This window comes from Manis pentadactyla, chromosome 11 (genome assembly GCF_030020395.1).
Source record: "Manis pentadactyla isolate mManPen7 chromosome 11, mManPen7.hap1, whole genome shotgun sequence".
Lineage (NCBI taxonomy): Eukaryota > Metazoa > Chordata > Mammalia > Pholidota > Manidae > Manis > Manis pentadactyla.
This window is the reverse complement of record NC_080029.1, coordinates 36,265,823-36,277,582: the sequence shown is the minus strand read 5'-3', so window position 1 is coordinate 36,277,582 and position 11,760 is coordinate 36,265,823.

The window sequence follows — 11,760 nt, the reverse complement described above, 5'->3', positions numbered from 1 at the left end:
ATTTTAAGGATGGGGCAAAGGGCAGGGCAGGTGTAGGCTTGACTTGTGGTCTCATAATGTCTCTCCAGTGGGAGACATTATGTTATCATCCATAGTCAGTCCTCTAGATATTCTATAAGATAAACAATGCAAGGAATTTCTTGATCCTGTTCTTCTCCAAATAGTGGTTACCCTGAAGCACTGGGAACATATCGTTTTGTACTGCTTGCCCAGCCTTAAATAGGGTCAGTTGTTGACTAATTACCATAAAATATGTTAGGAATCTAACCTCCTAATTCCCTGGTTTCTAAAATGGAATTTTAGCCTGAAGATGGAGTCTCTCCTATTCTTACTGTACTATTTATATCTCTGCATTTTTCATCATAGGCAGGAAAAGTTAATCATGATCCTTATGTCATGCCCCTGCTCTATCTCAGAAGGGACTCAGCACAGCATTTGACACAGTACTTAATACATGCTGAGGGAGAAAAGCCACCCAATAATGTTTTCTCTGTATACATGGGCGGTAAGTATATCCCACAGATGGTCAGGGACGTTTCCAAGAACCTCAGGCATTCCTGCTGTGATTGTCATCCTCACCACCAACCACACACAACTCAGCCTGACCCTCTCCGGGCACTGCAGCCGCCTTCCCACTGATCGCACTGTAATGATAAATACTCCCTACAGACCTTCTTATGGGACCATTAGAGGCTGTCTGCTTGCTTCAGTCCAGGAAACAGGAAAGAGGATACAACCTTTCTAGTCCAAAGGAACTTCACTTTGAAGGAAATAGCTTTCTCTAGGCACAACAGAAAAGGGAGTAAGGTTTTCTAAATGAATCCAGGGAAATAAATACTCATACTCATAAAAATTTGAAGGTATATCCTCATGCTGGGCTGAACTCAAATACAGTGGCTTACATTGCTTTAAAAAAAATCACCTAGAAGTCCAAGCTTCTAGATTTTCCATTCTCATCCTGGTTCAGCTACTATGAAGGCCATTATACAGAGAAACAGATCTCTCTCTTCTGTGTATGTGTATACACACCATGAGATGGAGCAGCTGAGGTTTGGGGACAATGTCAGCAAAAGAACCATATGAACTATTAGAGACAACAAAGTTCACTTTAAACAGGGTCTTTGTAGATGAGATACCTAATTCCATCCCCTTATCTCAGTCATTCAGTGGAACAACTTGGCATTCTCCCCAGTTGAGGTCAAAGTGGACTGGGGCAGATTTCAGTAGTGCTAGGAGACATCCAGGGAATGGCTGCTGGGTGTCTCCCACAAGAAGCCTCCAAGAACCGATCTCTCAGTTAATTTATACTGATTATTTTACTAGGGAAACAAGGGCTGCGCCTGCATCCTGCCACCTTCAGCCCAGCCCCACTGAGCATGCTCCTTGTTAAGCAGCCAGCAAGGCCACCACTGTGGGATCTGCCATAGCAACAGCTGAGTAACTGGAGAGATGCACGGGTAGGCAGCCCACTGCTGAGACTCAGCACCAGTGCACCACAGGGCTCCTCATTTGCAAAACCCCTCTCCTCTTCCAGGTTCTCATCTGTGTGTCCAACTCAGGGTGACATAAGAGATGTGCTCACCTTGCAGAAGGATTTCCACCTTGTCTCAGGATTAGAAGAAACAGAACAGACGTCCCTCTCCTACTATCTCAGAATCATCCTCCACTCACATCCTTTTTCTCTTCTATCTCTGAAAAATAGAGAAAGGGGGAAAGAGACTGAAATGACAAAGAAAGAGTGGAGAGGGTGAGTTGTCAAAGACACTTGCATATTGGAACTGGGGACGATACTGAAATTTAGGGGAAGCAATCCTGGTGGTAGTTCTAGTTAACACAAAATGACCGCGTACCATTTCAGGTTGTCCTTCGTGTCAACCACCTTCAGGACTGTATTAGTTTGCCATAACAAAGGACCGCAGACCGGGTGACTTAAACAACGGAAACGTGTTTCCTCACGCGTTCTCAAGGCCAGAGGTCCCCGATCACAGGGCTGGCAGGGTTGGTTGCTCTGGAGGCCTCTCTCCTTGTACCTGGCCGTCTTCACATTCACATACCCTGTGCCTGTCTGTCTCCTAACGTCCTCTTCTTACAAAGACACTACTCACATTGGATCAGGATTCAAACATGTGGCCTCATTTTACCTTTCTGACCTCTTTAAATGCCATGTATTCAACAATAGTCACAATCTGAGGACTTCAACATATGAATTTAGGAGGGACATGATTCTGCCCATGACAAGGAACAAATCCAGGAGCCTCGTCAGAGAGTTTCTGTGCACAGGTAATTTTTGGGAATTATTTCATTCTCTCAGAACAGGAAACGAAAGTTGTAGTGTCTTTCTTCTGGCTCCCTAATAGGTGATCTGGCCTGTCAGTGTGGAGTATTTTGTGATGGGAAAGCCTCGGAAGAGAGATTCTTCCTGTTATCAGACCAGAGTTGAGAGACCTAACTAGTGATCACCAAGCAATACGTGGCATATTAAACTTTTATTGCCAAAGTTACATTTGAAGGACAATATATAGCCTGCAGTTATGAATCTATGCAAGAATGAGGCATTGTATGTATTAGTTAAGGTATTGCTAGATTCAAGATTACAGACTTTCTTTTTTACCTAAGTACATACCTAAGACCCCCTCTAAGATTGCCATGTAGACTGCGGGGGAGGAGAGGTTCCTTCACACTCTGTAGGGAAGATGAAACTTTGGGACATTCAACCAGGAATCAGAGAGCTGAGCTGGTAGTCATAAGTTAGCAAACTTCAAAAAGGCTGTGTGAAGGGAGTGGTAATGATATGCATTTGAAAGTGGTTGCAATATTTGTTCAGAAAATAATTTTGAATCTATAAAGGATTGTGCCATTTTCCCAGTAGAACAATATATCAAAGAATCTCTGTTAATTGAGATTTTTAACTTTGGGAACACATGGCATGAAGTTCTTTTGAATGTGGAGAGTCAAGTATTGACACCCTGCTGGCAGAGAGGGGCAGAGAGGAAGTAGAGGATCCTGGATCCAGCAGAAGGTTTTAAAGGGCCAGGCCTGGCCATGGTGGACATCACTTCTGCCCATATTCCACTGGCCACAACTCAGTCACAAGGGCCAGCCGAAATACAAGGGGACTTCTTGGGCAGTCACTGCCCAGCTGTAACTCCCTGCCCTGGAAGGGGAGCAGAATTCTCTGGTGGACAGCCAGCGTTTCTGCCACATAAAAAGGTTTGTGGTGGCTCCCATCCCTACCCCATGTAGGCATCATGAATGGAGCTTTAAAAATGCATGTGCCTGGGTCTTAGCCCCAGAGCTTCTGACTCAGTAGGCCTGGGCTGGTGTCTGGGAGAATTTGTATTTCTAAAGGCACAGCCTGGGTGGAGAGTCACTGTTATGCTCGGGAGCTCTGGCATTGCCTCTCAGCAGTTTTAAAAATAATTTCCCAGATTTCTCAGTGTAAACAATGCTCTTTCAGTTTTATATCTGCTGGTAAATTAGTTTTCACCATGATCAATTCTAAATGGAACTGAGTCAATACATTTGTACAGGTTTTCAGTAATTGAGTATATGTAATGATGAATAATATATAATGTGATTAATTTTATATCAATATATGACACAATACAATAATGCAGGCATTGATGGTTTATTGATTTCTGAGCTGACAATTGTTTTGTGTCATAAAAATCATTGCATTCAGAAAGCCATCTTTTTTTTGAGTGATTTGAAACTTTTTATATTTCCTTTTATGTGCTATTGGAAGTAAGAGTAAAGACTAGAATTTTATAATTACAATATCAAAACTCTAATGTGATCACTTAAAAATTATTACCAGAAAATATTTATTCCTTTGAAGGTATTACTAAAGCAGAAAAGTTATATATTAAAAGGCCATCCTCATTAGATTAAAATTGATTACTCCTTTCCAATTCTTCCAGTGCAGTTTGTGCATATATTGTCTTATTTTGTTTATATTTATCTATATATTGTTTTATATTTACTTAAATATATTTATTTTATACTTACATGGTTTCTGTTTTTGTTAGCTCCTGAGCTCCTGAAGGGGAAGTCTAGTATTATGTTCAGTGTCATTATCTTCTACAGTATGTAATACAAACAAGGCCTCAAATGTTTATTACAATGAGTGGAAATCATATCATTTAACTTACTCAATGCCTGTCATGTGCCTAAGAATGAGCAATGAACAATGCAAAAATCTCTGCCCTGAGGGCTTACATTCTTGTTGTGGTCAGACAGACAGTACACAGAATAAATACATTAAATATAAGGTCTGTCAGCTGGTGATAAGTGCTATAGAGACAAATAAAGCAGAAGAGTGGGCCAGAGTATTACTGCAGGAGGAGGGCATTTCGATTTTATGGGGAGACCAGGAATAGCCTTAAGGAGAAGGAATTTGGGTTAGACTGAAGGATTTGAGTGAGGACTACAAGAAATGAGAAGACAAGCTTTGCCTACATCTGCGGCAGAGCACTGTAGGCAGGTGTAGCTAGTGCAATGCCCGGAGGCTGGCGTGTGCCTGCAGTGCACGCAGAGCAGTAAGGAGGCCAGGCTGGACAGATGGAGTGAACAAACAAGAAAGTCCAAGGAGAGGCCAGCTTGTTTGGGCCTCTAGGCCATGATGAAGGGCCTTGATTTTGATTCGGAGTGAGACGAGAAGGCTTTGAAAGAAGGGGTGACTTCTGACATTGTAAAAGGTCTGGCTTTCAAGTTTGCATTAGGCTACAGAGAGACAAGAGTGGAAACAGGGAGCACAGTTAAGAGATGAATCTTAAGAATCCAAGTAACTAATGATGGGGGTTTGGATCAGACCGCTAGCAGTGAAATCGGTAAGCAGTGGTCAGATTCTGGAAATCTTCAACAAGATATATGAGGGGTGAGAGAAAGGGAGGCGTCAAGGATGCCTCGAAGACATTTGGAGTAGGTGAAGGATGGAGTTAGTATAACCACAAGGAGAAAGACTGAGAGCACAGGTTTGGAAGGATATAGACCAGTGGCTCTGTTGTGGCCATACATAGTTTGAGATGCCTATGTGGAATAGATATCTAAGTGGAAATGCAAATAGGTTGTTAGATATGAACTTGAGTTCAAGGTAAGATCCAGGTTGGAGATATATTTTTTTAAAATTTTATTTTGGTATCATTAGTCTACAATTACATGAAGGATATTATGTTTACTAGGCTCCCCCTTCACCAAGTCTCCCCCACATCCCCGTTCACAGTCACTGTCCATCAACATAGTAAGATGCTGTAAAATCACTATTTGTCTTCTCTGTGTTGCACAGCCCTCCCTGTGTCCCCCCCCCACTATATATGCTAATTGTAATGCCCCCTTTCTTTTTTTCCCACCCTTATCCCTCCCTTCCCACCCATCCTCCCCAGTCCCCTTTCCCTTTGGTAACTTTAGTCCATTCTTGGTTTCTGTGCTTCTGCTGCTGTTTTGTTCCTTCAGTTTTCTTTTGTTCTTATACTCCACATATGAGTGAAATCATTTGGTACTTGTCTTTCTCCGCCTGGCTTATTTCACTGAGCATAATACCCTCTAGCTCCATCCATGTTGTTGCAAATGGTAGGATCTGTTTTTTTCTTATAGCTGAGTAATATTCCATTGTGTATATGTACCACATCTTCTTTATCCATTCATCTACTGATGGACATTTAGGTTGCTTCCATATCTTGGCTATTGTAAATAGTGCAGTGATAAACATAGGGGTGCATCTGTTTTTTTCAAACTGGAGTGCTGCACTCTTGGGGTAAATTCCTAGAAGTGGAATTCCTGGGTCAAATGGTATTTCTATTTTGAGCATTTTGAGGAACCTCCATACTGCTTTCCACAATGGTTGAACTAATTTACATTCCCACCAGCAGTGTAGGAGGGTTCCCCTTTCTCCACAACCTTGCCAACATTTGTTGTTGTTTGTTGTTTGGATGGTAGCCATCCTTACTGGTGTGAGATGATATCTCATTGTGGTTTTAATTTGCATTTCTCTGATGACAAGCGATGTGGAGCATCTTTTCATGTGTCTGTTGGCCATCTGAATTTCTTCTTTAGAGAACTGTCTATTCAGCTCCTCTGCCCATTTTTTAATTGGATTATTTGCTTTTTGTTTGTTGAGGTGTGTGAGCTCTTTATATATTTTGGATGTCAACCCTTTATCGGATCTGTCATTTACAAATATATTCTCCCATACTGTAGGATGCCTTTTTGTTCTATTGATGGTGTCCTTTGCTGTACAGAAGCTTTTCAGCTTGATATAGTCCCATTTGTTCATTTTTGCATTTGTTTCCCTTGCCTGGGGAGATATGTTCAAGAAGAGGTCACTCATGTTTATGTCTAAGAGATTTTTGCCTATGTTTTTTTCTAAGAGTTTTATGGTTTCATGACTTACATTCAAGTCTTTGATCCATTTTGAATTTACTTTTGTGTATGGGGTTAGACAGTGATCCAGTTTCATTCTCTTACATGTAGCTGTCCAGTTTTGCCAGCACCATATGTTGAAGAGACTGTCATTTCCCCATTGTATGTCCATGGCCCCTTTATTGAATATTAGTTGACCATATATGTCTGGGTTAATGTCTGGATTCTCTAGTCTGTTCCATTGGTCTGTGGCTCTATTCTTGTGCCAGTACCAAATTGTCTTGATTATTGTGGCTTTATAGTAGAGCTTGAAGTTGGGGAGTGAGATCCCCCTACTTTATTCTTCCTTCTCAGGATTGCTTTAGCTATTCGGGGTCTTTGGTGTTTCCATATGAATTTTTGAATTATTTGTTCCAGTTCATTGAAGAATGAGGTTGGTAGTTTGATAGGGATTGCATCAAATCTGTATATTGCTTTCGGCAGGATGGCCATTTTGACGATATTAAATCTTCCTAGCCAGGAGCATGGGATGACTTTCCATTTGTTAGTGACCTCTTTAATTTCTCTTAAGAGTGTCTTGTAGTTTTCAGGGTATAGGTCTTTCACTTCCTTGGTTAGGTTTATTCCTAGGTATTTTATTCTTTTTGATGCTATTGTGAATGGAATTGTCTTCCTGATTTCTCTTTCTATTAGTTTATTTTTAGTGTACAGGAAAGCCACAGATTTCTGGGTGTTAATTTTGTATCCTGCAACTTTGCTGAATTCCGATATTAGCTCTAGTAGTTTTGGAGTGGAGTCTTTAGGGTTTTTTATGTACAATATCATGTCATCTTCAAATAGAGACAGTTTAACTGCTTCCTTGTTTTGTCTAATTGCCGTGGCTAGGACCTCCAGTACTATGTTGAATAACAGTGGGGATTGTGGGCATCCCTGTCTTGTTCCTGATCGCAGAGGAAAAGCTTTCAGCTTCTCGCTGTTCAGTATAATGTTGGCTGTGGGTTTATGATATATGGCCTTTATTATGTTGAGGTACTTGCCCTCTATACCCATTTTGTTGAGAGTTTTTATCATGAATGGATGTTGAATTTTATCGAATGCTTTTTCAGCATCTATGGAGATGATCATGTGGTTTTTGTCTTTATTTTTGTTGATGTGGTGGATGATGTTCATGGACTTTTGAATGTTGTACCATCCTTGCATCCCTGGGATGAATCCCACTTGGTCATGGTGTATGATCCTTTTGATGTATTTTTGAATTCGGTTTGCTAATATTTTGTTGAGTATTTTTGCATCTACGTTCATCAGGGATATTGGTCTGTAGTTTTCTTTTTTGGTGGAGTCTTTGCCTGGTTTTGGTATTAGGGTGATGTTGGCTTCATAGAATGAGTTTGGGAGTATTCCTTCCTCTTTTATTTTTTGGAAAACTTTATGGAGAATGGGTATTATGTCTTCTCTGTATGTCTGATAAAATTCCGAGGTAAATCCATCTGGCCCGGGGGTTTTGTTCTTGGGTAGTCTTTTGATTACCGCTTCAATTTTGTTGCTGGTAATTGGTCTGTTTAGATTTTCTGTTTCTTTCTGGGTCAGTCTGGGAAGGTTGTATTTTTCTAGGAAGTTGTCCATTTCTCCTAGGTTTCCCAGTTTGTTAGCATATAGGTTTTCATAGTAGTCTCTAATAATTCTTTGTATTTCTGTGGGGTCCGTCGTGATTTTTCCATTCTTGTTTCTGATTTTGTTGATGTGTGTTGACTCTCTTTTCCTCTTAATAAGTCTGGCTAGAGGCTTATCTATTTTGTTTATTTTCTCGAAGAACCAGCTCTTGGTTTCATTGATTTTTCCTATTGTTTTATTCTTCTCAATTTTATTTATTTCTTCTCTGATCTTTATTATGTCCCTCCATCTGCTGACCTTAGGCCTCATTTGTTCTTCTTTTTCCAATTTCGATAATTGTGACATTAGACCATTCATTTGGGATTGTTCTTCCTTCTTTAAATATGCCTGGATTGCTATATACTTTCCTCTTAAGACTGCTTTTGCTGTATCCCACAGTAGTTGGGGCTTTGTGTTGTTGTTGTCGTTTGTTTCCATATATTGCTGGATCTCCATTTTGATTTGGTCATTGATCCATTGATTATTTAGGAGCGTGTTGTTAAGCCTCCATGTGTTTGTGAGCCTTTTTGCTTTCTTTGTACAATTTATTTCTAGTTTTATGCCTTTGTGGTCTGAAAAGTTGGTTGGTAGGATTTCAATCTTTTGGAATTTTCTGAGGCTCTTTTTGTGGCCTAGTATGTGGTCTATTCTGGAGAATGTTCCATGTGCACTTGAGAAGAATGTGTATCCTTTTGCTTTTGGATGTAGAGTTCTGTAGATGTCTATTAGGTCCATCTGTTCTAGTGTGTTGTTCAGTGCGTCTGTGTCCTTACTTATTTTCTGTCTGGTGGATCTGTCCTTTGGAGTGAGTGGTGTGTTGAAGTCTCCCAAAAGGAATGCATTGCATTCTATATCCTCCTTTAATTCTGCTAGTATTTGTTTCACATATGTGGGTGCTCCTGTATTGGGTGCATATATATTCATAATGGTTATATCCTCTTGTTGGACTGAGCCCTTTATCATTATGGAATGTCCTTCTTTATCTTTTGTTACTTTCTTTATTTTGAAGTCTATTTTGTCTGATGCTAGTATTGCAACACCTGCTTTTTTCTCTCTGTTGTTTGCATGAAATGTCTTTTTCCATCCCTTGACTTTAAGTCTGTGCATGTCTTTGGGTTTGAGGTGAGTGTCTTGTAAGCAGCATATGGATGGGTCTTGCTTTTTTATCCATTCTATTACTCTATGTCTTTTGATTGGTGCATTCAGCCCATTAACATTTAGGGTGATTATTGAAAGGTATGTACTTATTGCCATTGCGGGCTTTAAGTTTGTGGTTACCAAAGGTTCAAGGTTAGCTTCTTTACTGTCTTACTGTCTAACTTAACTCGCTTATTGAGCTATTATAAACACGGTCTGATGATTCTTTATTTCTCTCACTTCTTATTCCTCCTCCTCCCTCCTTCATATTTTGGGTGTTTTGTTCTGTGCTCTTTTTAGGAGTGCTCCCATCTAGAGCAGTCCCTATAAGATGCCCTGTAGAGGTGGTTTGTGGGAGGCAAATTCCCTCAACTTCTGCTTGTCTGGGAATTGTTTAATCCCTCCTTCATATTTAAATGATAATTGTGCTGTATACAGTATTCTTGGTTCAAGGCCCTTCTGTTTCATTGCATTAAGTATATCATGCCATTCTCTTCTGGCCTGTAGGGTTTCTGTTGAGATGTCTGATGATAGCCTGATGGGTTTTCTTTTGTAGGTGACCTTTTTTTTCTCTCTGCCTGCCTTTAATACTTTGTCCTTGTCTTTGATCTTTGCCATTTTAATTATTATGTGTCTTGGTGTTGCCCTCCTTGGATCTCTTGTCATGGGAGTTCTGTGTACCTCTGTGGTCTGAGAGGCCATTTCTTCCCCTAGTTTGGGGAAGTTTTCAGCAATAATTTCTTCAAAGACACTTTCTATCCCTTTTTCTCTCTCTTCCTCTTCTGGTACCCCTATAATGCGGATATTGTTCCGTTTCGATTGGTCACACAGTTCTCTTAAAATTCTTTCATTCCTGGAGATACTTTTATCTTTTTCTGCATCAGCTTCTCTGCATTCCTGTTCTCTGTTTTCTAGTCCATTAATGGTCTCTTGCATCTCGTCCATTCTGTTTTGAAGTCCGTCCAGAGCTTGTTTTATTTCTGTATTCTCCCTCCTTAGTTCTTGCATATTTCTCTGCAAGTCCATCAGCATGGTTATGACTTCTGTTTTGAATTCTTTTTCAGGAAGACTGGTTAAATCTATCTCCCCAGGTTCCTTCTCAGGGGAAGATGCAGAAGATGTTGAAGCTGTCTGCGTTAGTCTTGTCTGGATCAAATTTTTTTGCCTTTTCATGTTGATAGGTACAATGGTGAGCTATTGACTTGTCAGCTGGGACAGTCAAGACTCTTTCCACTTGGCTCCTGGCCTTTCTTTACTGAGACAACTGCGACCCCTAGTGGCTTGTGTTGGGCAACTGCGTGTAGACTGGGTCTCTGTATCTTGCCCTGCCGGTATGGAGGAAGCTCCCTTGCTGTGGGCGTAGCCAGCCTCAGGCTGCTGCTCTGCTATGGCGGGGCCCCAGAGGGGTGATGGATGGGGGGGCTGTTTGGCTGTTTACCTCCCTGAGGGGTCTCAGAGCTGTTGCCCAGGGGGTTAGTGCGCCCGGAGATCCCTGGAATTTCCAACTGCTAGACTGTGACCTGGGATGCTTCCGTCCAGCTGTGGGGTCTCTGTCCCTTTAAGACTTTCAAAAAGCACTCTCTTTTCTTTGTCACAGGGGCGCTGCCTTTGGGACCCACTCACAGGTCTTACTGTCCTGTTTCCCTAGTTTCCAGCACCCCATGCATGCACTGTGTCTGCGCTCTGGTGCGGATGGCTGGGGCTGGGTGTTCGGCAGCCCTGGGCTCCCTCTCCCTCCCGCTCTGACTCCTCTCCTCCCGCTGGGAGCTGGGATGAGGGGCCTTGGGTCCCGCCGGGCTGCAGCTTGTATCTTACCCCTTTCACCAGGCGCTGGGTTCTTGCAGGTGTGGATGTAGTCTGGCTGTTGTCCTGTGTCTTCTGGTCTCTCTTTTAGGGATAGTTGTATTTGTTGTATTTTCAAAAATATATATGTTTTTGGGAGGAGATTCCCACTGTCCTACTCACGACACCATCTTGGCTCCCGATCTGAAATCTAGTTCTTTACTAGTGTAGGAGTAATAAAACAGTGACTTTTTGAATTTGATTTTGGGAAGTTGTCAGAAGAAAGTTTCTTTGGCATTTGATTAAATAGGATTATATCCAGGTTGGATATATTTTGAGGGGGCTTTCAACCTACTGGCAGTATTCAAAACATTGGTACAGCCTGAGCTTACCAGTGAAAGAGTGCTCCAAAGTTAAGGTGTCAGGAAGATGAAGAAATACAAAGGCCGAAGCTAGGTGCTACAGGAATAAGGTACTTCAGGGAGAAAGGAATGACCAACCCTGTCAAATACTGCCAGGAAGTCAAGTAGGAAGATGAGATGAGGACTAGGCAACATGGGTTTAATGGGGACTTGACAAGAGCTGATGGGGAAGCCAGCCAGGAATGGGTTCAAGAGGCAATTGGAATTGGAGACACTTGAAGGGAATACATGAGTAATTGGAAGGTAGCTAAAGGAGTGAAATCAAGAGGGTTAAAAATGTCATTTTTCCTCAAGAATGGAGAAGTAGGCTGTTTGCAGGTGATGGGTATGACCAAGTGCAGGGCAATTGGATGTTTTCGTGGAGGCAAGGGAGAATTGCTGGAGTAAGGTCCCTGGGTGGGGCATGAGTGGA